This window comes from Simochromis diagramma, unplaced genomic scaffold (assembly GCF_900408965.1).
Source record: "Simochromis diagramma unplaced genomic scaffold, fSimDia1.1 OVJJ01000307.1, whole genome shotgun sequence".
NCBI classification, from domain to species: domain Eukaryota; kingdom Metazoa; phylum Chordata; class Actinopteri; order Cichliformes; family Cichlidae; genus Simochromis; species Simochromis diagramma.
The window spans coordinates 1,287,030-1,313,061 of record NW_024386786.1 but is presented as its reverse complement, the minus strand read 5'-3'; the positions used below and the strand labels follow the sequence as shown (position 1 = coordinate 1,313,061).

General features: G+C 40.8%; 1 protein-coding gene and 1 long non-coding RNA gene across 6 annotated transcripts in view; one reads left to right on the top strand and one right to left on the bottom strand.

Moving 5' to 3' along the window:
* LOC120728206 (involucrin-like) overlaps window positions 1–26,032 on the top strand; it is a 71,239-nt gene that overhangs the window by 2,823 nt on the left and 42,384 nt on the right. The window lies entirely within an intron of this gene.
* LOC120728208 lies at window positions 22,387–24,360 on the bottom strand. Its single transcript, XR_005694658.1, has 3 exons — window positions 23,950–24,360; window positions 23,359–23,637; window positions 22,387–22,943 (listed from the first exon to the last, which is right to left on the bottom strand). It is a non-coding gene; the product is annotated as an uncharacterized LOC120728208 (long non-coding RNA).

Here is a 26,032-nt window from a genome sequence, read left to right as displayed (position 1 = left end):
GTCTGGAGCTGACTGTCTGCACGCAGGGGAGACAAAGCAATAAAAAGTGGGACTATTCGCAGAGGATAAATGAGACCAAATATATCTTAGCAAAGTATCAGAGCTAAACCTACACTGACAATAACAGAGTTTTTAGAAATTTTTGCTTTCACAGTATCTCCACTTTAATGGGATTTAATTTTGTTTCCAACTCTGCAAGTATTAGGTGTCTGTCTCTGAACAGGAACTAGGTTTTGGAAGTCAGTCTAAAACAAAGAGTTAATCTAGGAAAACTACAATGAGACAGACATAAAACAACTTCTGTGGATGAATATTGTGTGACCTTGATCAGGGACACAGTGGCAGCATTGTTGGGACGAGCGCGCTGAAGAACTGAAGGAAAAGGTGGAGGCTCACAGCTGCTGAGTACATCAAAAAGAGAAAGCAAAGCTGCTTCTTTGCAGAATAAAAAACACTGTTATTGTTATTGCACTTCTGTGTCCTTGTCATTGTTTACCAGCGCAGAACAAGCAATAGCGCAGACTTTGACATTTTAATTTCTGCTGCTTCTTAGGTTTGGTCTTACCACCACAGTACCCCTGCACATGTTGGTAGATGTAAAGTTCTACTGGGGCACAATTGGCCATGACTCAGTACGCACAGTTTGCTGCACAGTTACTTAGATATTCAATTTAATTATTTTTTAATGTAGTGCCAAATCAAAACGAGCGTTACCTCAAGGCACTTGAGGCGCTTCACAATCAACAACCCTTTACAAGTAAGCACTTGGTGACAGCAGGAAGGGAAAAAGCCCTTTTAACAGGAAGAAGCCAGGGAGCCAACAAAGAGAAGCTAATAAAGGAGAAATGTGGTTCTTTCTGGTTCCTGTCAGTATTTTTGTTGCATCATTGCCTGATAATAATGAATTACAGTAGTTCGCCCTAGAAAATATAAAGTCATTAACTAATTTATTAGGCATTACTCTTAGTGGGGATGCGTCTCATTGTAGAGATCTTGTGCAAATTCAGTAAGACAGTTTACATCTGGCTTCCTACATACATAAAGCTGAATATCATCTGCACACTCCCCGAGAAAAGCATGTATACTGTAAACAGAACTGGTCCCAGCACAGAACCCTGTGGAACTCCACAGTTAACCTTAGTGTGTGATTTGCACTCCGGAGTCTTTTAGATAAATATGATTCAAAACACTCCAGAACAGTACCTTTAATAACTATGGGATTTGCTAATCTCTCTAATAAGATATTGTGGTCAACACTATTGAATGCTGCACTGCGGTCCTGCAGAACATGCACAGAAATGAGTCCACTGTCAGATATACAATGAACTCCCCTTCCTTTGCTCACTGTTACTATTCCCTTCCATTTATATTCTGAGATCTGCATGCACTACTTTTGAATTAATTATTCAGTTGTACTTTGTCACTCAGAGTAGGGTACAGTTTTTCCCCACTAGACAGATGCCTGAAAAATGTTACACAGGCACCAGTTCATCATCAAACTAGTCATTTTTCTAAGTGCATCACATCATTCAGGAGCTTGCACTATTACTTATAGCAGTAATGGCTTGAAGCGATTGTTTTCCGTTTGACTTTCAGTCTCTTAGAACGTAGTCCACTCTTCTTTACAGCGGTGCTTCGGTTCATCGAGGTGTGTGGACATTCATTTATGAGCTCTTAAGGTCCTGCTACAGCATTTCAATGAGGTTGCAGTCTGGACTTTGACTGGGTCAGCACAACACCTTGATTCTTTACTTTTTCAGCCATTCTGTTGCATATTTTCTGCTTTGCTCGGGATCATTGTGCTGATTTAGTTTCAGCCAAGTTTTAGCCGTCATACAGATGGCCTCACTAGAATACTCTGGTACACACAGCAGTTAATGGTTGACTCAGTCACTGTGAGCTGCCCAGGTCCTGTGGCTGCAAAATAAGCACAACTGCTGACAACCTGACATGAGATGTTTGTGCTGAATTGTGTGTTTTGTTTTTCTCCAGTTGTGGTGCTTTACATTATGACTAAACATCAGCACTTTGGTTCAGTCTCCGTCTGTCCAAAGAGCTTTGTCCCTTTGTCTTGTGCTCTGTTCCGATGTAGCTTTGCAATCCTTAATTGAGCAGCATTGTTGTTATTAGAGATAAGAGGCTTTCTCCTGGCAGCCCTTTGAAACGAGCCACATTTTTTCAGTCTTTTTCTAATTGTATGGTCATGAATTTAACTAACTTTAGCCTGTGGAGTGTGAAATGTAGTTCTTGGGTTTTCTGCAGTTTCTCTGAGCATTGCATGGTCTGACCTTGGATTGGATTTGCTGGGACGATTGTGGCATTGTGTTATCACACACCTAAATACTCCAGACGAACACGCTGCCAATATGTCTGCTTTTATAGAGGTGCTCACACTCACTGATGATCAGTTAATTTAGTGCATTTAATTAGCAGCACCAGGCTGCTATGTACCCTCTTCTTTCCTTTGGAGGCAGTAAGGGTGGACTTAGCTTTCACAGAACTGCACAGAACTCCATGAAAATTGTATTTCTCTGACTGTAAATGTGAACTTTTGCTTATTTTTGATCATTTGAAAGTGCTCTAATGAGTTACCTTCTTAGTAGTTAATGCTATAATGTGGCTGATTAGTTTTTAATGGCAGGAATCTTGCAATGCAACAAGTTAACTTTAAAAAATAAGGTTGCCCAACGATGCTTACCGCCTAATATGTATTACAGTGTATAATAATAGTAATAATAATGATGCAGCCCACAGAGGACAACAAAAAAAACAACAAAAAAAACAAACGATGCATCAAAGCAGGCAAAAACAGTCTTCTAAGAGCCCCATGATGAACACCATCAGGATAGTTTTACTGTCGTATCACATTATTTATTTTCTTTAAAGGATCAGAATGCTTCTAAAAATCAGACTGGAGGGTTGAATGAAAAGTGATGGGACCTAGAAGAGACACGCTGCATGACAGAGCTTGTTAAATCGGTCAGGGTGATTGGACAGCCCTCCCCTCCCTCCAAATTATTGCCTGCAGAATATTTCCTGCTGCGTTACTTGTGAGGAACATCTATTCTTATATTCGGCCTGAGTGAGAGCGGCGGCTGCTAAAAATAGATCCGGGGTAAAAGAGGGAGGTCAATCAGAGACGGAGGGAGGGAGAGGAGGGAAAATGTTACAGTAAATATGGGTCAACAGCTTGCTCTCCGTGTTCCTTTGTGTCACATTCACTTTTCACCCTTGACTCTGAGCTTCTGTCAGGTGATCTGCAGAAAAGAAAATAAGACATGAGGCCGCAGTATCATCGTGCTTAAGCCTTTCATCACTCAGCTGTGTGTTTCCTGCAGAGTGCCATTTAACCAAAGCATCACCGCCTGTCATTACATTCAATTATCCTCCAGCAACACTAGAGTTGATGTTTAACAGTCATCACTCAGACAGCAGGACAGTCACACAGAAAGGCTCTCAGGCATACTGCAGGATCTCTATATCCAAACTCTCCAATCAGGCCCAGAAAGACGTTCTGCAGAAACTCGCACTAATAAAATCGATCTCGCATCAGAGGATCGAGGCGTCGTCTGGCTGATGCGCTTCACATCCATAAATTGTCACCACAGTAGATTTAAGACCACTTTACATGGAAAACTAAATCAAAAGCAGCAAACTGGGTTAGTAGTGTAAGGTTAAATACACTGGTTTAAGGAAATTTTTTACTAAATTCTTTAATTTAAGCCTTGAAGAGAGACTTTCAAACCAAGCTTTGCATGGCAGATGATGGAATCAAGGCTGTGGAAAAATCTTTAAAAAGGAATAAAAATCACTTTTGTGCCGAGCCCTTATTTTCAGGGGTTTTTCCAATGACAAACAAAGTCAGCTAAAAAACTCAATCAACCTCTGTAAGCATTAGACTCTAGTTTAGACCCTAAAATAGCAGTTTGGGGAAAAACAGGAACAATTTTAACACAATGCCTCTCTGTCTCAGATGGAAGAAAACCGATGTAAAGGAAATACAACGTTATCTTTTGTTGGGGCTCCAAATTGCTGAGCCTTCACATCACTGGTGCCCTCCTCAATAAAAAATCCACTATATGCAGAGAAGCTATGAAACACAATCCAAAAGAGAAATTCAAATGAATTAGTATTTCTAACATGTTGCAGTACGTTAATGCCACTACATGCAGCTAAAGTCTAGAAAAGCATCAATATCATGACCTTCTTCAGTCCATGCGTCATATTTTGGACATCCACTCTAGGTTAGGTGAATCTAACAACTGTTCAGATATTTGTTAATGCAAAGTTAATCACACGACTGAGTGCATTTAGACACACATGGTCAAAATGACCTCTGGGGGTTTAAATTTAGCATCAGGATGGAGAAGACGTGATTTCATGTGTGACATGATTGTTGTTGTCAGGTGGGCTGATCTGACTTTTTCAGAAACTACTGATGTACTGGAATTTTCCCACACAGCCATCTAGGTTTACAGAGACTAGTCTAAAAAAAGAGAAATTCAGAGGTCAGAGGAAAATGGCCAGTGGTGATAGGAAGTTGAAGCGGTTGCTATAGCAGCAGAAGAGCATATCAGATGCCTCTCCTGTTAACTAAGAACAGGAAACAGAGACTAGAGTTTGAAAAATGTTGCCTGCCTGATCTGATTAATCTCAATTTCTGCTGTGATGTTTGAATTTGGCAAGAAAAATGGGTCCATTCTGTCTTATATCAGCGGTGCGGTCTGGTGGTGGTGGTGTAATGGTTTAGAAATACTCTTAAAATGGTAACAATGGAAGGATTAAAATGTGGTTTCCTTGAAGAGGAGGCGCTTTAAGGTATCTTTAAGGTGCAGTTAAAAGACTTTGTCAATCAGGACATTTGTTCGAGGTAAGAGTTTGATAAACCACTTTCATCACCGCAGCATAACACCGAATAAATGTTTACTCACACGTCTGACTTCCAGCTACAAAGAGCAGCAACTGAGTCGTGGACCCATTTTGGACGGCAAATGCCAGTTTTTGAAGTTGTAAATGGGCCTGAGTGTTGGTTGATGCTTTGACTTGTAGTTTGGGATACATTTACAGCAAATGTGTGGAAGAGAGTTGCCTCTGAGCAGCATCAAATTACTGATAATGCCTCGAAATTCAAAGTGAAAGTGGCAAAAGCAGACATGTTACGTTCACCTTCTACCTTCCAGAACAGATCAAACATGTTGGTTATTTTTCACCTTTCATTTTGTCCACCATCTGCCATCATGAGAAATGAGCCTGAGCCTTTTTGATGGGAGGAACAGCTCGGAGCGGTTTCTTTCTTGAACCAGCAGCTCTCCACCTAAATCCAGACCAGAGGCTGACAAAAGGCAGAGCAGAACAGAGACTGTTTAAGGCTGGATGCATTTCACTGTTACTGCTTTCTTGTTTACAATAATTGCACTGACAGTGAAGTGCACTTGGAGCTGGATGCAGGAAACTGAATATCACAGGTGCTGGTCACCATCACATTGAGGCAGATCAGGCATCTTTTGGCACTTGTTGTTTTGAGCATTGCAAAAATTTCAGATTTTATATTGGTGCTTTTCTGTCACAGTGTGTATTTACAGATAAACACTTTGATGTGGCGTGTCAAAGTATCACGTCTAAAAACTCTTTAACTTTTAAAGCCGTTCTTCTTTTCACCCGTCCTGCTTTTATCTCACTGCAGTAATTTTTGCTCTTACAAGCAAAAAATGGAAGCATCTGTTTTCTGCTGGAAGCTTTCCTAAACCCACTGAACAATACCTGCACAGACAAAGCAACACTAATTTAGCATTACATTAGTCCCACTGAAAACGCTATGTCAAGATGAACAGGATCAACTTTTGGAGATTTACTTTGCTGGATGATTGAGAATGCATCAAGACATCACCTGTTTTACTTTGTAGCAAATAATCAAACCACAGATATAAGACAATTTTTTTTGTTTAATAGCTCAACATTCTGGCTTCAGGAAATATCCAAAAAAAATGTAATTATATCAAGTAGAGGGACATATAATATACTGGATCACCTTGTAATATGCAAACTAGTACCAGGACAAAGCTAAATATCCAAAAAGGTTTGCAAATAAAAGAAAGTGTTTGCAGGCCTCAATGAGTGGCTGCACCTGGCTGATTGAAGGAAAGCATGGCCCCAACAAGAGGGCTGCCAGCTGAAACAACTCAAAGGATTATACAAATCTTTCAGGAAGAAAATCCGAGAAAAGATTTCAGTTGTTTCTCATAAGCTTTGCCTAAAATATTCATTGCATGAAAACAAAGTGAGAAGGTTATAAAAGCAAAACACACGGGCAAAGAGTCTGGACATAAAGCCTGAATAAATATGACCTGAAGATAGAAAATAAACAGCAAAAGAAAAGTGCAGAAACAGGAATCAGAGTTTGTGACAGAACTGCAACAAACTAGCTGAAATTCAGATTCACATTCAGGAAAGCCAAATTAAAACCAACACTAATAGTTAAACAAAAAAAATTAAGGTAACGATGAGCTAAAGAGAACCAAGACAAGCTTGTGTGCTGTGTTTGGATGAAAGTGATCTTTAATGATGAAGCACAAATTAGCAACGGGAGATGGAAATAGGAAAACAAAAAACATTAATTAAACAGAATTCAGTTTGTTTGATGGTTATGATGCCAGGATAACTATTAAAGAAGAAAATAGCTGTTTTTTATACAAAGAAAACAGAAGTGAGGTGATTCCACAATTTTGTGAAGGTTTTCAGAAAGCCACATAAGATTCAATCACCTGGGGCATGAAAAATAACAAAACTAAATTTGACGTAAATCTGGCACTAATCCCTTCAAGGTTTTCCCCTTGAGAAGCTCCAGACCACTCCCAGTGCTCCTGTCATTTTTAGATCTGCTCATTTGATTCATGCTGGATCTCCTCCCCTGTCACAACACTGGCCCTTAAACTGGAACTTAATGGTAGGGAGGAGGACAAAGTTTGGTTGTGAGTCATCTTTATTTTCGAACGGTGATGAAAGAAAGGTGTCTCTTTGTGTCAGATGTCCCCTCCTCAGGTCTCAGAACAGTTTAGAAATGCTCTGAACCTTTCAAACACATCTCGTGAGTTCGAGGAGGTTGTTAAAAAGTGGCCAAAGGCAGCGTGAAACCTGGGTAAACTAAAGAGAGAGAGGGGCAGAGCCTTAGAAAGTTTTAGGTTTGCATGTTTTCCAATTAACATTTTGATGCAGGATTTAAAAAATGTTAGAACTGGAAATATGTGAAAGGTGTCCTCTGTCAGTGCTGAAATGAAGTGCAGATGCATGCCAGATGATGCACTTCGAGGAGATCTATATAATCCATGGATCTGTGGTTTTCCATTATGGAGTGGCTTTGCAGTTCCCTCATACTTACTGTGAGTGTGAGCTGGTGCATGAAAGTGCCAGAGTTGGCAGCCGTAGTTTGAGGCTGAGACTCCACACACGGCAACACTCTTCCTATCAGCATGCAGTGCCAGCTGGCTTACAGCTCGTGTGTGTGCAGTTAGTACATTTACTGTTTGTACTTCTGTTACTTGGAAGTTAGAAAAAAGGGGGGAAATGATCATAGTCCAATATTTAAAACCCAGCTCAAGTCCAATATCTAATTTCTTTTGTTGATGTTTTTGAGCTGCATTGCTCTGAAACTGCTTTACCTGCTTTGGTCATTCAGTCAGACTTAACAAAGGGAACAAGATCCAGAATCAGTTAAATTAGGTTCGATTTGGGAACCCATTAACTACTCCACTGTCTGGAGCCAATAGCCTCCATCCGGGCCAAGATTTTATCACTGTCATTGTTTCCAAAATGCTAATTATAAAAGCTAAACTGTAGCTAAAGGTTATCAGATGTTTTTTCTTTGTTGGCAGCTTGTTTTTACATTATGAGGCTAATAACAAAAAAGAGACTCGTGTTAGTGGCCCGTAAAACAGTAGGATGAAGACTCTGGTTGTGCAGGGCTGGACAGTACGGGATTTCATTCACATTTGACTAAAAGCAGATGCATGCACACTATAAAATGTGGAGGTGGTACCATGACTGCGAACACAGTCAAAGATGATGTTTTTAAGAGTCAGCAACAGAAGCGCAAGTTACCGTGAAAGCTTTGTGAGTAAAAAGCCAATAAGAGTCCTTTATGACACAACCACATCAGCAAGCACAAAGGTAAAGAAGAGTCTTCTTAGCTGCTGCTGTGCATTGCCGGTTTGCTCAGATTAAAGCGTGTTTAATATCTTTAAGTTTCATAGATTTCTTGTAGACTTTGATGCACCCGTCCTCTCTCTCTTTTTCTCTCTAGCAGTGTGACCAGCAGCATGCAGGGGTGAGCCTAAAGGAGGGCACAAGGTGGCTGCACTACATTTATTTCAAAGCTTTAGTTGTTTTTTTAATTTGCATATTTAGATTATTGGTATACAATTTAAATCTAATTATATTAATTATAATTATATTTTTATAATTGCAAACCAGGCCTGCAGTGGTTTTTCAGATTCTTCATTCCATAAAATTCCATAGGACAGTTTTTTTTTTTAGAGACTGTTAAGTTGGCAACGTACGCTGAACGTGAGATAAACACAAAAGTTGTCAGAGGGGGATGACAAATACCAAAATCAAAAGAACTGGGAAGTTTATAATAAATGTTTTCTTTTCTTTTTTTTAAACATATAGATGCTAATAATCGGTGCATGTGTAGTGATGTCTGTGCAAAGTTTAGTTCAGTTTGAGGAGATACAGGTTGACGTATATACAAACATTCTCTCATTGTAGAAAGATGAAGCCACCGATCAGTGGATAAGTTAATTAAAACTAGCTTTTATAAGGCCAAACTTGGAATCTCTCTCTCTTTTTCTTTGCACGTGGACTTTTTATCAGCATGTCAAACGTGATTGGTCAACAGAACTCAGGAGTAGACGACAAAGGGTACGCCGGCTTTCATATTCATATCCACAATTAGTTCACAGAGATCAGCATTATTAGTAAGGAGTTCAATTCATTAGAAAGACTCCACTTTGCACACTTTTAATGAGCAGAGCTGTGGAAACAAAAATGTGGAGATTTCAGAGACCGAGTCACCTCTGAGTGAGCATCATGAATATTTTGCTCACGTTCCCACTGTGAAGCCCTTAATTAACAGATTTTACTGCTTCAGCATGGCCACGATGGAGCATTGGTCGGCTCAGTGAACAGCAACATTGTAGTGTTACTGAGGTTTGCTGCGGAATTAGAAACATTTAATGGCATGTCGGTCTGGAAATTTGATAACTACCGTGGCAATCAGGGACCGCACCTCTCTGCAAAGGCAGCTGTCTTGTTTTGCAGTTGTAAAGAAAGGATCCTTCGACTCTGAAGTTCAAAGGGTTCTTCTGTTGTCTGCGGGCCTCTTCTCCACAAAGTTTCATGAAGTGTAGCTTGATGATTTGTGTGCAGTGATCATATAACAGATTTACTGTCACATTTCCATTGTGTATATCAATATTACAGGGACATTAATCCTGGAATCTATACATTTACAGTCTTCTGTTTGTCCACGCTGGTGCAACCTGAGATGTTATGTGATCCGTTGCTCTGCTTTCGTTTCTTTGTTTCATCTGGCAGCAAACAACGACAGAGGAAGACGCTCTGACCGAGAGTAGAGAGCACACTCGGTGTTTGGCAGACAGCAGCTCGATTTCCACATAAATACACCCAGGTTGGATAATGCAAGTGGCATCTGATGTGACACTTGGCCTGTGCGGTCATCTGTGAATGCAGTGGGATCACAGTGGAGTCCTGCTGGTTTTATTTTTAGCTAAATCGATTCAGGCCACTAATGGAAAACGAAGGTGATGCCTTTTTCTGACTCGCCCGTTTCTCAGTTTTCTCAACTAAATCTGCATCACAGTGGCTACATTCCTGCTCCCGGTCCTCAACACGGAAGCCTGAAGCTGCCATGCCAGATGAATTTTAGATGTGACGAGCAGCTTGGAAAGGAACTAAAAGCAACTTATAAATGGCATCCAGAGACAACAGCTTGAATTTCAATGCCTAAAAAGGTGACGTCAGTAGACTGCGCACCACTCACGTTCACGGCCCCCCTTGTCGCTGCAGTTTTATGCACATTAAAGGAGTCAGTTTGACCTGCATTGAGAAAATATTTAATTTTACTGCAGTAGAAACGTGATTAAAGCTCAAATTATGTAATTTAAACATAATTTATACACATCACAGAGATCCCAGCACACATGTAAAGGAGAGATCAGATTTACAGACTGCAGACTTCAGCAGCCAAAAGCGTCCTCAGACATTTCTTAATTAATTGTATCAACCCACTTACCCCTCGCCAAGGTCACAGGTTTAGGCTGGAGTCTGTCCCAGCACACATTGTCCTTTTATGCAAAAAACACCATCAAGAAAAGCACTAAAGCTTATCTGTTGGCTCTCCACATACTTTGATAGCACGGAGTGTCTCCCTTGGTCATATTGTCTGGCCTGTTTATCACTTATTACCTCTGACAGGGAGGTTCAGAAGGTTTTTGTCAGCTGTGTTGTTAGCAGGTATCAGCCATAGACATTCCTTTGTTTTTCATGACTGTCCCCTCATCAAGAAAATCTTTAGTTTTTACCATAGTTGGCCGACTAATGGCTTAAAACTCCAAACGTATGTACAGTAGTTCACCTTAGGCCACGATGATAGAAAACTAGCAATATTTAGAGGAACTACAAACTGTTAGAAGGTTTCTGTAGGTCTGTCACGTCTGCTGTGTGCGGCTGGTAGAAAGGACCCCAAACCCTAACGAGGTCTGCTAATCATATTGGCTGCCCTGTTTCCAGATCATCAAATGACTGTCATTCCTCTTTTTGGTGTGTTTTCTGTCTGCCTCCGCTCTTTATTACGCTGCAACTTCCACAATCACCTGTTTTTATTTTTTTCTTTGAATTATACTCAAACTTTAATGAAGTCTCCTTTAAAAAGGATATTTTTAAGTTCTGTAAATATGCAGCGTTTGTTGAGTTGGTGAGTAAATGTCTTTAATTAGTCAGACTCGAGTATTAATCAAAATAAACCCAGAACTGTGTGGAAAATGTAATGCAGAAATTAAGTAATCAGATATTGATCAAACTTTAAGAATGATTGGAAACAAGAACAAGGACGTGTGTTTTGTGCCACACAACAGCACAACTTTGTGTTAACATCCCCAGATGGTACGGATGTGAACACTAGTGACCTGGGAAGTAATTGCGTTTCACTGCATGAAAGCATGTTGCATTGTGTAACGGTGACTTCAGATTCTGGCTCAAACGTGAATGGTTGACCTCTGGGATTTGCTGGCAGCTAACCCGTCACAGCAGAGTGGGCTTTTTGGAAGTGGGGCGCTAAAGTCACAAGGGGTGAAGAGAGGTGATGCGCAAAGGCAAACGTGATGTGTTTTGTGGACATTAAACCTTCCACTGGACCCTGAAAATAAAATTATGAACCTGTGAATGAACACAAAGAGGTCTTTAAACTGTCAAACACTCCCTTGTGTTTGTTCTTCTGTCAGGTGTGTTTGAGGTATCACCTTACACAGGAAAGCCCTCATCCCTCCCTACACTAAAAATATTGACTTTTTGATACCACTGTTGACAGACGGACTGACGAATGCTCTGTGCACTAAGCAGTGTGTGTGTGTGTGCATAGAAAAACACAAATGCACACATTTGATGGATTGTGTGATCTTGCTGCCGAGTCAAAGGGTGACAGATACATGGAATGAGGTGACCAGTCAATAATGTGATTGACGGATTTCCCAGGATCATCTGAGCTGTAAGGCAGAGAGAGAAAGAGAAATACATCCTGAAATCCGGACAACGTTTAGATCACATTATCTACATCTGATCTAAGTTATAGTGTGACTAGATCTGCTGGTATAACCGTTTCAGCTTCCTACTGAGGTAATTCCTCAGGAAAAGAGAAAAAAGATTAAGTTTTACAATAAAGGATAAACAAAGAACACATTTCAACACTCCGTGCAGGCACAGATGCTTAGATTGCAAGCAGGACCTATTCACAGTGAGGTAGGTGATCAGACACAGGTGTAGCACAAAAACAATGGGTTTCAGGGTGAACATTATGTAGGGTGATAGCCCCACATTTTAAGTTTCAGCTCATCCAAGCCATGTGGACAGTTGTAGAGCGTGACAGTTCAGTTTATATGGTGGGGAAGCCATTTCTTTACAAACCTGGCTTTGCAGACATGGAAGTTGAAATAGGAAAGAACTTTCCAGGGTTTTTTTCTTCACAGAGAAATTTCATGGAGAGTCAGGGTGAAATGTCCATGTATTTTGAAGTAACAACCACATCTCCAGTTCAGGTCTGCAGGAGGGTGTTGAACCTACTCCGACTGACATTGGGTGAGAGGGGGTGTACGTCACAGGGCCAAACATTCACATCTACGACCAACGAGCACTCTGGGTGAACCCACACAGGCTCAGGAAGAACAGCTGCATCCATAAAGGTTTTTGATTATGGGGATATTATTTGCATGCATGCCTCTTCCACACGTTGTCTAGACTCTTTCTGCCGCAGCTCTTTACATCACTGTGTACTTTGCAATCTGGTTTCTTGACCTTCATTAAGTCTAAGGAGATACCAGGACGGGTATATTTTAATGCACAAAGTCATACTGAGCAAGCTCCCTACGTCTCTGTTAACACTTATAGACAACTGGCATGATTTGCAGTCTTCTTGATGATTCTGTTTTTGGGTATGCAGGATTTTTTCTGAACTTTGTAGAACAGAATTCTCATGAAATAAGATTCAGAGAAGAGCACATGAGGCGCTCACGTGTAATCGGTGCATTGTAATGCAAACTCTGCACGGATGAGTCGGCACATTCGCTAAAAACTAGCAGGCATGCAGAAATCTGCACAGATCCTCAGGCTCAATGTCTGATGACAACATTTTTGTCACTCCGACCTGAGTGTACCCTAGTGGCCTATTGTGTTACGTACGGTTAAATAAAGGTTAAATAAAATAAAACCTTCTTGCTGAGAGCCACCACAGCACAAACCCTAGCTGTGAATTCATTTAGTCAAACACTGTTCATTAGATGGTGAGTATGAAGTTACTCTTATCATCTTGCTGATGTGTGTAGCCATCTGCCAAAAAGAAATTCCCAATTTAGGAAAAAAACTCCTGCTTTCCTTGAAATGGCACCATTAAATGTGGGAACACAAACAACCAACACAACTAAAACAAGTTCCCTGAGTTCTCTTCGTTACAGTTAACACCAGAAAGCACGTCTTTGTTTCATAAAAGCTCCCAAACTGCTCAGGCACCGGCCTGGACCTTGAGTTGCCTTAAACTGCTTTCTTGGATAAATTTGAGATGCTAGTTTTAAGAGTTTAAGGAAAAAATCACAGTTTGCCTCGAGGAACAGTGGGCTCAACTTATGAAGACAAATTTACTCTAAGTTCATTCTTGTGTGTGAAATTGTCTTTAGTGGCTAAGAAGATTGTAAAAGATAAAATCGGATTGCGCTCTTGTAACTGGACGCACACTTGTGTGTTACTCACTGTGACGACATCACTGAGCATCTCACACAGAATAATTTAAAAGCTCCAAGAGGACAGAGACCTACAATGACCTGAGATTATCACACAAGCCTTCAAAACGAGTCTCTGGCTGTAAAAACAAGGCTGCTGTCAAACACAATAACTGAACAGCTGCAGATTTATGCAGTCTACGTTTCAAGCGAGCACTGCTTACGGCAGCTGGGACACCGTTGAAATCTCATGAGGATAAAGCAATCGGAATCAAGCAAAAACATCTCAAAAGTAATAAAAGAAGAAATAAATATTTTACAGTCATGAATGAAAGTGCAGAATCCACAACCCTTAAAAGACACTGGAGAGCTCAGTTTAAAGCATACTCCTCACACCAAGGTGTGTCCAGTACAGGTGATGCACAGGTGGCTGTGCAGGTTCATCGAGGTCATGGTAGTCTTAAGAACTTGAAATGGAGGCAAATAAACCAAGGTGTGAATTAAGTCATGGATCATTGCTGTCACAGAGGTGGTGGCCTGCAACACTATCTATCATATATGGTCTTCCCAGGTGATTCATAATCTGCGTTTTCTCTAATGACCAGCAGGGGCCGACTCCACCGGACCCAGTCAGTGTTCAGGGGGATTATAAACCTGGCTATGCTTTACCTTGACTGACATGTTGGTAGCCTATGAACATGCAACGTCTCTCAGTTTCTTTCTATTGTTGTAGGCCCAAGACACTCTCTTCTTAATCTCAATAGTTTTGCACTCTGGAAGAAAATGAACAAGAAATAAACAAAAACTAACCAAATCTTTAGATTTTTAGGACTCATTTTGGCAACATAGATACAGTAGCACTGTTATTAATGTGATTTATTGTCTGTTCATGCAGTAAAAACGATGGATGTAGTTTCCAGGTCAGAAAAGGAAGCCAATGTGGAAATACCTTAAACCTAAATTCTTTTAAAGCCCAGCAGGGGGCGCCTCCTGTGACCGCTACTTCCACTCCTGTAGACGTCTACGGGGAAAACATAGACTTTCCTGATGAGCGCACTTCTTTAGGTTGATAGTGAATAACATTAGGTACATTTTGTAGATTTTATTTATCCATGATACACTCTCGGCTAAGAACGTGTGATTGGAAAGCTGTTAATAAGCATGTATCCCACGTGTTACTCGTCACATCTAGTTTAATAAAAAGAGAGAAGGTAATGGTGAGAATGATCAAGGCTTCATAACTTCACTAACCAATGGGTGACATCACAGTGACTATGTCCGTCTTGTATACCATCTGTGGATAACACACCTGCATCTGTTACCTGCACGCCCTTGTATCATGGATGACCTTCTAATATTTTATCACCAGCTTTAAATAAAGATGAGATGTTTATGTATTTTTTCCAAGCGCTTGCATGGAGAAAATGTAAATAGAAAAAAAAGACCACAAAAAATATTTATGTCAGATGTTTAAATCAGATATCGACGAAATAATTTTAGTACTAAATGAAATGGAATGTTTTTTTGTCAGTCATAAATACATGAAACAAGTACAACTAATGCGTTTTAAATGTACAGAAAATAACCACTGGCTGTTTTTAATACACGACGTTATATTTACTACATGTAAGGTGAGGTTTGTGAGGTTTGTCCTTATGAGAGGCATCATGGAAACCTCCAGGTCCTCTGGGGAATTTGGGGTGGCCCAGACGTCTAATAAAATACTAAACATGCACGCACGCACACACGGAGTCAGACAGAAGAATGAACGGATGGATGGATGAAGGTATTACCCCGACCGACGAGCTGTAGTGAGCAGGACTCCCTCAGTGTTTGGTGTCGGCTCAGAGCGTCCGCCACTGAAGCGGAGGTGAGTCAGACTCCAGACTTCACTTCGGATCATTGTCACAGTCCGTGTGTCACCTCACACACACACACACACACACACACACACACACACACACACACACACACACACACACACACACACACACACACAATACCCAGAGCGATAGCAGGAGACAGGCGATGGTCTGCCAGAGAGAGCTGTCAGGACCTATTGTTGCCCGGTCTCACAATACCTACCTTCCTTAGACAGATTGTGTATGTGTGTGTGCTAGAGTCTGTGCTTGTGTGTATTTGTGTTCAAGTGTAGTGTCCTCTTTTCTGCCCGGTTGGTCACCTTCACATTACTCTTACCTTTTTGTTCCCTTTCTGCCTTCTCTCCCACCCCTGACTTCCTGGTGACACTTAAGCCTGACCTTCCCTTGTTCTTCCTCCTTTTCTTTCTATTTTCCATAAATTACAGCGATTCCTTCTCTTTACTCTCTCTCATTCCACTTTAGGGATATTAGACCGATAGCTTCTGTGATTACATCAAGATTCAATGTTGCCTTTATTGTTCCAAGAGCACATTTCAGATTTCACACTTGCCAAGCCTTGCTTCCCTCCTTTCTTGCTTTCTATACTTAGATATGTAAAAACTCAATTCTATATTGGCTATTTGGGTACTTACTAGCACCATGGGCTAACTCTCATGTCACGCGGTATGCTGTCACAGTGATTTTAATCGTCTTGTGCTTGTTTGTTTTCACTGGGCCTGAAGCACTGCTGCTGTACAGATTGAGAAGAATGCTGAACTGCTTTTAGTCTTAAAAGTCAGTATGTTGGCATTCCTACAGTCGATGTTAACCTAAGACGACATTAGATACAAGACAATATATTGTTCCCATCTCCCATGGGTATCAGTCAGAGTGGAGACAATGTCAGACTGAGGAAGGAAACTCTATGTATGAGTTGACAACTTTGCCTAATATCAGGCTCAAGGGGCATCCTCAGGAGGAGACTGCGAGACTAGAGAACATCATGAAGTGAATGGATACCAAATTAAATTTATCTGACCTTTGTGACAAGTTATTAGAGAGACGGCTAACGGGCATGAAGAAAATCCTTGACATAACACAGAGATAAATACATCAGAGAGTTCATCCACACAACCAAGTGTCCTCTAATGGCCAGTTGGAAGCTACAAGGTTAAACCTGTTAAGTGACCTGTTTTATGTGTGGGCGATGCCGTGTGTGCATCCAAGTTCAAAAACATTTCTATGTGCAGGTAAGGAACACACACACAGTCCTTGCACAGTAAAGCTGCTGTGCTTCACCTGTTAAGTGACAAGCGTGTGTAAGCTGAGGTGATAGGCTTATAAAACGCACCCTCCATGGTTTGTTGGTCTAATTAAAGAGTCATTTATATCATAAACTTTTGCAAAGCGTTGGCCTTTTAGAGACTATTGAGAAAATCCTCCGTTAAGTGATCTTTGTGTTTATTGTAACGTCTCCCGGGCTGTGCCGTGAAGTCCTACATCAGCCCTCCCTGCTCCCACACTTTCCTCTCCCACCTGTGTCCCTGTGGTGCAATTTAGCTTCATTAGTCCTCATGGAGCAGTTAAACCACTTTGTAGCATAAATCCACCCCTTCACTCTCTTCATCTTCTCCTCCCTCGGTGGTTTTTCACCATCTCAGTTTTTTTCTTCTTTTAAATGGTGACGTTAAAGCTGCACTCATTGATTTTTATACACAAAGACAACCCTAAAGGACAGCAAGAACAGTATACGGTGTTTTTTCTCTAACTGATACTGGAAAAACAGAAACAATGCTGAGTTTAGTTCCATATCTTTGCTTTTAGGGGCTCTTTATAGCAAAGACTGGGCAACAGAATATGTTATGTACTACATCACATTTCAGTGGGGTATGTCAGAAGTGTGGACTCATCTGGGATTTGAACCCAGGACCTCTCGAACCCTATGTTTAAAAACACTCCTAGACCAACAAGCCCATGTGCCCACAGGGGTTCTTGGTGTCTGTTCACAGTTATGTTCTATGAAGTTGCTGTTTGAGCACCGTGATGCTTCCAGAGTAGCAAAACGGTTAATGGAAAACTGTCAGTCTAAGAGTCTGTGTTGTTTCCAGCCTTGAGACTAAGTACCTTTGTGCTATCAAAAGAAAACCGAGTGATATTGAATGACTTTGTCATTTGTACTCTAGACAAGAAACATAAATCTCAGCGTTTGCAGATGAAACTACTGAGGTTGTAAGTTGTCACGCACAGTAAAGAGGTGAAATAGGTTGTGTTGCTTTAGTTTTGGTTGTCTGCTGTTGTTGGTTACGTGTTGATCAATAATGATGGACATATTCTGGTTCACTGCTGAGCAGAAAACACACTGACACTCAAAGATGTGCCATCAATGTTCAAATGTGCCAACACACACACTGTATTAGGACATGACATTGATGTATGTCCCAATCAAGCAGCATGCTGTTTGAATGGTACTGAAAGTGCTTTGGAGCAGAAAGAGATTGAGTGCTCAAATCATCCATAGCACAAAGTCTTCAAACTCCCCCTTTCTGACGTAACACACTGTTTTTGTTCTGACAGTAACGTTAATAAACCTGATTTCTTTCTCTGTTCTTGTGTTCAGGATTGCATTGAGGGGGGATTCAGCAGCCTATGTGCTAAAGCTAGATCACTGGTGCCTTTGACACAGAGAGATCGAACATCTCTATATTTGGTTCTCCACTCTTTGTTTACACTGACCATAATCCTTTTGTGTTTCACCGTTGCACATAACAGAAATCAGAGGTTATTGTGCAGGGCTAACATTATCTACAACTTGCACATCATCCATCATCACAAAAAGGTCAGAGAAGCCTTGTGCCAACTAGATGTGACACCATTAAGAAATCTTTGTTCCTCAATCTATTGTTGAGCTATGTTTACGGTGAGGCAGGACTCATTATTGTGCTGAAAGAGGGCACTGGCATCATATTATTGGAACGAAAGGGTCTATGTGGGCTGCACCAATGTTTAGATAGCTGGCAGATGTCAGAGAAAGCTTGGACCCAGTGTTTTCCAGCAGACCATTACCTGTGGTGATGCCTTTCCTGGCTTCGCTTCTCTTCCAAAGGCAACTGATGCACACTCACGTGGCCTTCCATGTGATATAAAAGAAAAACCTGATGGTCATGTGTTCACTGCAGATGCTTTCTGGCCATGCATTGGGGATTCATTACCATGTTTGCTCCCCTTTCGCATAAGTGAGCCTTGAGTGGCCGTGACCACCATGAGCACCACTTTCACTTTTGTGGCTTCCTTAGTCTTGTTTTAGTGAGTACTAACCAATTCATAGTATAAATGCACTTGCTTAGTTTTCTAGTCCACAGCCAGTTACCTGCTTCCAGTACTTCAACTTCAAGGACTGCCTGTTTACTTGCTACCTAATATACAATATCCTGCTTTAGACATTTAGCAGGTGTCTTTGCAATGAATCACCTGCAAGTGGTTTCATTGGCACGTGTAGTTATTTGTTGGCATGTTCTTGGCATAATAGTCTCACATGGAGATATGTTAGTTAGTTCTTATAGTTTGTTTTCTGCAGAGAAATTAAAGACAATTTGAATGTTTGCATTTAAATCCCAGTTTTCTTTGAGTTGTACCTGCAGCGAGTGGCGCCGGGGTTTCCCGATCAGCTGTCTCTCCTCTTCAGTTATTTACTGCTGATTTATTGGGTATATTTCTGGATAAAAATCTGTTCTGCTGCAGCTTTGAAGACTAATTAAATAAAATGGCCTAAATATCTCTCTGCCTCCCTCTTTCATATGAGCATATTTCATTAGTTTAAAAGTTAAAAAAAAAGAACAGAAATGTGCTGCCAAGACTGCAGCAGATTGACTGAAGTAAAAACTGTTCTTGGCTAAATGAAGCGTGCAGCTGCAGTAGAGCTTTTGGCAGACGGCACTTCTCTGTCATCCACTGACGTCTCCGATTCATTTCCTTGAGACCTGCTTTGTTGCCAAACAGATTAGGCACAGCAGCATCAACATCTACACCGATGCCTTTGTAATCTTCAGACTACAGAAGAATAGCCTGAGGAACAAGCAGCAGGAGCTTTGTAAGGACTTCAAGATTCAGTATAAATGAACAAACAACAAACAAAAAGAGCTGCTTTGCAGGGCAGGAAATATAAGCTGTAAATGGATTGTTTTCATTCATCTGTGAATAGTTTGTTTAAAAATAACAATCTTTTAAAAGTTCAGTTTAATTGTTTTCTTCTCATCTACACTCTTATTTACTCCCCTGCTATTTGTGTGATTTGTAACAAATGCAAACGAATGAATATTGTTTTCCAATCCTAATTATCCACTGCTGATTATTTCCTAATTAAAACAAAACTGATTATCACAGTTAACAAAAACATGGCCTTTCTAGATATGAAGAACAGCAGCTATGGGGGTTCATCAATGGTGGTAGCTGCTGTAACACAAATCTATGAACGACACCGAAGGTCATGAAGAAGAAGGCGACTCGTTTTGTATCTGATGGTCATTTGCTTTTGTTCGACTCCGCTGCAGAGTTTGGGTACGTGCACAAACAGAAACAACCTTTTCCTCAAAGGTCAGTAGCCTCACACATACTGTACCAAACCTCAGAGGCGCCGGGCTGCATGTTTCACAGGCTAACAAGCAAACATCACGCTGCAGCTCCACACTGTGTAATTCATAATCAGACTCGGAGTCAGGTTAATTACCAAGTACAATGCTCGGCAAAAGATTTAGCATCCATTGCCTCGCTGTTTTAGTAAAACCAGTTACATAATTACACAAATGGATTCAACGCCTGTTTGTTGGGTGGACCTACTGCAGCACAGCGGTTAAGATTTCGAGTTTGAGCAGAATAAATTAGAATTTGGGAGCCTGATTATACGTCAGAGAGTCAACAGAAAATGAATCTGCAGTTTGATCATTCTGATGACCGGTAACAGTTTTGTAAACACTGCTTAAATTCAGCATTTCAACTCTGTGTTGCGTTTGTAAACTGAAAGTTCAGCGGCTATGCTTCACTTGTGTCTGATATTTTAAGAGATCAGATGAGTAATAGAGAAAATAAACAGCAGATTAACCAATGGCAGAAATAATCATTAGCCGCGTCACAATAAGTTTTACATAAATGATGACAATGGGCACATGCATCAACGTCAGAGGTGCTGTTTGTTGAAACATTTTTAAAATCCATGACATCAGGAAGTGTCAGTGAGAATAATCTAATATACAGAAGAAACCTGGTAGCAGCTATCTATAAATATGAAAAGACTGCAACAAATACAGCTTAACATGCAGAATATACAGCATGACATACGAATACCAGCTTTTCAGTAAAATAACATGCCGGCTTCATCATTTTCTTTCAGTCGATACAACCGTGCTGAAGTCTGGATCGTTCTGCAGAGTGTCTAAGCCACGTCGCTGGTAATTCTGTAGCTTAGACAGAGAAGGGTTTATAGATTCAAATATGCCAGCACTTTTTCCAAGCGATGGCAAACCCACCAAATCCTTTGTAATGACATGTGGAGATGCTTACAGCTTTATACTGTTGTTATGGTGAAGAAAACAGGGTCCTGAGATAAATGACTCTTTAGTTTGCCTCTTAGTCACCAAGTAGATGATGGAAATGGGCAGGAGCAGGAAAACAATGAGCTAAAGTGGCTTTTTGTTGTCTGAGTTTCATCTAGCGTTAATATCAGTCTGGTCTCATTCAAATGTTGTGCGTTCTTGGTGGGATTTCACATCAGCACCTGCATTTATACAAGTAGTGGTCGTATTTAGAGTTGGTTAAAGTCACCTTTGATGGAGAGAGACTGCATAGCAGGGCAAAATCATTTCTTCTGCTTTAGTTATCCTATAGATTCAGATACATGAGGTGTTTCACAGAAAGGAGAACCAGTGTTTGTAATGATGATGTTTCACTTGACAGTTTGTTTGCGATCTAAATAAAACAGCTACAGCAGCTCCAACTCGTTCTTTCTCTGATTGCCACACTGCCTTGTTCTCTCTGTGTGTTCAGAAATCGATTTCTCAGTGCCCGCTAACATCAGACCCAGAACAGCTGAGCGAGTGAGCAGCGCTGCGTGCTGCTGAAAGTTTTCTCCCCTTTAATTCAACATTTACTCTTCTAACTGTAATTTCACCACCACCATGGTTCACCCGCTCGATGCTGAATGAAATGCACCAGCTGTGTTATCATATTAGAATTATTTGCTGCTGATTAAACATTTTCAAGAGAAGATAGAATACCTGCTCCGTGCTACCGTCAGTCTGCAATATTTTTCCTGTTGCCATCTCAGTTTCTGGAGACAGAAGTGACCACATTTGGCTAGACAAACGGAGAGCATAAGTCACTTATCAATCACAAGGTAGCCACTGCTGGTTATGCCCTGCTTTTTCATTTATTTTCCTCTGAATGGGTCCACAATTTATTAAAGAAACATCATGTTGTAATAAATCCGACTTGAAACCAGTGACCTGAACCACAAACATGAGACACACATTTATTGACAGAATAAATCAAGTGTTTCCCCCGTAGCCTTCTATACAATGTGTCTTCTTTTTAGAGTCACAGGTGTTGCCCCCTGCTGGCCGTTAAAGGAACCTGCAGGTTTAAACCACTTTCATTTCCCAGACTATGTTCACTCTTTTAAAACAGCACGTGCTTGTAAGGACACAGACCTTGTTTCTTAAAAATGATTCAGCACTACAGATGCTAAAAAAGAAGTTGAAGTGTTAATGGTCATTAAGTCGTCTGACACTGACTGACACTAATGACTGCGATGTACGCTGCAGTCCCTCCTGGTATTGCAGGGAACTCTGGGTAAATGTCCATCAAATGGCACCAGAGTGATCACTGATGCCGCCAGCTGTTCTGACTTACACATATTAGTCCAAGCAGCTGTGATTATTTCACAGTATGCCAGTGTGGGCCTTGCATTATAGTGACGGCTTTGATTTATTCCACAGATTATCTCGCAGTCTCACTTTTATGAGTGCAGTTTTCTTTCTCACTGAAAATATAAACGTGTGCATTATTTCAATGATTGTATGTTACAGGGGATCTTTAATTTTGGTTACTCGGTATTAGACAGATGAAAACTGCAGGTTCTCAGGTTTGTACAGATGTGATGTCAGTAACATTAACCTCCATCACATTTTGGGTTGTCTAGACCACAATACTAAATTTTGCTCTTTCAAATGAGCCATATTGCTCAAAGGGGCACAATTGTTGTTTCTCATTTTGTTTTTGTACTCAGGAAAAATGCTGCTGTGTTCAGACACCAAATAAAGAGTTTTGCACATCATTACTCAAACGTGACTTTATAGTGTTCTGTCGACAGTGTAAAGCCCAAATAGCAAAGAGAAATTAAAAATGCATGCCATGAAGGAGTTTGGTCTTAGGAGGTTAAATAACAGAGATTTCTTTGTGTTTTGCCACAACAACCACCTGCTGACATGACGTTTTCCCTGCTCTTCTTTCTTCCTTTCATTCCCATATTTTCCTCTGGCTCTTCTTCTGTTTACCTTTTGTCCATCTTCCCAGCAGCCCTGCTGCTGTCTCCCTACAGCCAAGCGGTAAAACATTAAATGGTTACAGCAGTCTAATAGTTTATGTCCTTGGACACAACTAGACACGTTTTTTTTTCTCCACACAACAGAAGCATCTCCCTGAACCTAACCTAAACTATTCTGAATGATAATGAATAATCAAATGTATTTATAGTGTAAATATCTTGTCCTCTCAGGGACTGTGGTCTCTGAATGAGTGGACTGATTAATGTCACAGCCTCCAACTGTTTACTGTGGATTTTTTCTGGCCTTAAAGAGAGAAAAAACTTTACTTTGTAACCACAGACATGACCAATAACTAAGTATGAGACTGGACTACTTAAAATTCCTGTCCAGAAACACAACTTAATAGATTAAATGTCATGAATATTTCAAGATCCGCCATGAGTGTGTTATTACCCAACATACCTAATCCCCTGACGTCCTGAGCTCTCAACGTTTCCTCCTGTCAGACTCTGAGTCTTCAGCTTCCCTTTGTGCCTTTCTCCTCACTCTCTCCTTCCTCCACCACTTCTCCAGCAGGGAGCTCCATCAGCTCCTGAGGTCTCTGCTGTGTGTGTGTGAATTTGTATGTGCCTGTGTGTGTGTGTGTGGTTGTGTTGTGTGGAGTAAATGGCCTCCAGGATCCCCAGGGCTGCATCTCAAATGTACTCACAGAGAAGCAGAGTCATGACTAAGACTGCATGCCTTTCATTAACAGAGAGAGAGAGAGAGCAAACGTGTCTAACAAAGTTGAAAAAGTCAATTTATTCCTCTGGTGGAAATGTGTTTAAGACTAAGAAATGTCTTTAAGGAACAAGTTTGCATTGTGTGGGTCAGAGTACATGCGTGGGTGTGGGTCAACTTGCTGCAAAGTCAGTGTTATTTTGTTTACATAAGAAAGATGTTTTAATAAAATCTGATCACATTAATTCTGTAAACAACACAGGACTTGGTGAACTGATGTTCGATCAGCTACATTACAGTGTATTGTACCTACAGAGTATTTAGATAACTTACATTTTTTACAATATTAAATTTTCATCCTCTTCCAAGTTGAAACTGTGTGTGGAGCCCGTTTCTCAGTCTGCTCCATGCCGTCTGATTTCCCGCTAGTCTTGAGAGGTGATTATCTGGAATCCTACAGAGAATGAATGTGCGCAGCCCATTTAGCTCCGTTTACTGGTTTAGTGGATGTGCACCACATTTCAGTGAGCTTTGATGTTTACACAATCACAGAGAATGAAACAGTGTGTGAAGGCCTGCTGCATTAACAGCTTGATGTGTTTAAATCAGTGGTTCTAAACTTGGGCATCAGTAGTTGTGCATGGAGCCACTGCAGGTGAGGTGAAGTGATACTGAATCAACATGACTTCTCTTTGTTTAAGACACAAACCTTTAGTCTTCATCTTGTTTTATTAGTAATAATTTAGAACATTATCACATTTTTATCAGTAATTATTAGTAATGCTGTTGAATGGTGAATTGGAGAGCCTGGATTCTCACCCTATGGGACTGACTCTAGCTCCACACTTTATTAAAGAGACATTTCTAAACAAATACAGCGGTCCCTCGTTTATCGCGGGAGTTACGTTCTAAAAATAACCCTCGATAGGTGAAATCCGCGAAGTAGCCAACTTTATTTTTTTCAATTATTATAGATGTTTTAAGGCTGTAAAACCCCTCACTACACACTTTATACACTGAACATTTTCACACTTCCCTCTCTTGTTTAAACTCTCAAAGTTCAAACCTTTGCAGAAAAATAAGTCCAGTATTACAGAATGAAACCAAAGATCAAACTCTGTTTTCAGGTCCAGAACATGGGAATAGAGCAGCTGTGAGGGAATTCAACATTAATGAATCAATACTATGGAAGTAGAGGAAGCAAGAAGAATGAGTTGAGTAAAGTTTGCCTTATATGACTGTTTTGTTCGCTTAATGCGCCTTATGGTCAGAAAAAAAACGTAACTTCTACCTTCCTTTAGCATGTCCAGAAGTCCAACTTTTTGTGCAACGGTTAACATCTTCCTCTGCCTTTTGGGCGCCATCGCAGGTGCCTTTGACGGTGCAAAACGTTTCGTCGACATTGTTGTTTCTTGGGGAGAAAACTTACAAACATCCAGTGCAGCACTTCAGAGTCACACTGCGAGCGATCGAAGATTTATGTAAATTTGACAAGCTGAACGCAGGAGACAGGAGACACGGCAAGGAGGAGATTGATTGACAGTGGTCTACAGCCAATCAGGATGCAGAACACAATGCGCTGTAAAAAACAAACAAAATAAAACTGCACACAGCAAGGCCGTGAAAGGTGAACCGCGTTATAGCGAGGGACCAATGAAAGTTAGTAGGGAAGGGTTAATGGGAAACACTAAATGGCCTGCAGGTGTTAATGTGAGTGTGAATGGTTGTCTGTGTCTACGTGTTAGCCCTGCGACAGACTGGTGACCTGTCCCCCTCCCGCCGCCTCCAACCCTGAAAAGGATAAGTGGAAGAGAATGGATGGATAGTTTCTATGTGAGGGACAGATTGTTGTTCGCACAGCAAACAACTTGCCAGTTACATGTGTTAAACCATATTCTGCTTTAACATCCTTCTGGGACTGATGGAGACCACAATTCACCAAATAAACATGTTTGATTCAGTAAGACATGAAACTAGAAACTGAGATCATAAAGTCATCAGGAAAGTGTTTGCTAAGATCCCAACAGAAAACAGAAACGGCGATCATTTTCCTATGGATGTCTGCGCAACTGGAAATCTTTCTGTAAGCACAGGAGTCGCCCCCTGCTGTCCAGTACAATTAATGCAGTTTTAAGGCACATCTACACTTCCATGAAACATCTGTGTTTTGGAATAAAAATAATTAGAAACACCTTTTTCCTCCAAGTGGAGCTTGGTGAGCACTAGGGTCTTTGTAACTGAATCAATTGCTTTTAGCACCTTCTTGTCCCTTGACATAAAGTGTAACATCTGTGTTGTCCACCCCTGAACAAGAGCAAAAAGCTACACCCTCCCTACACCTTTGGTCTTTGTTGGTACTCCTTGGAGAGACAACTTAGGTCTCCATTGAAGTTATGGAGGCTGAGGTATTTTTAGA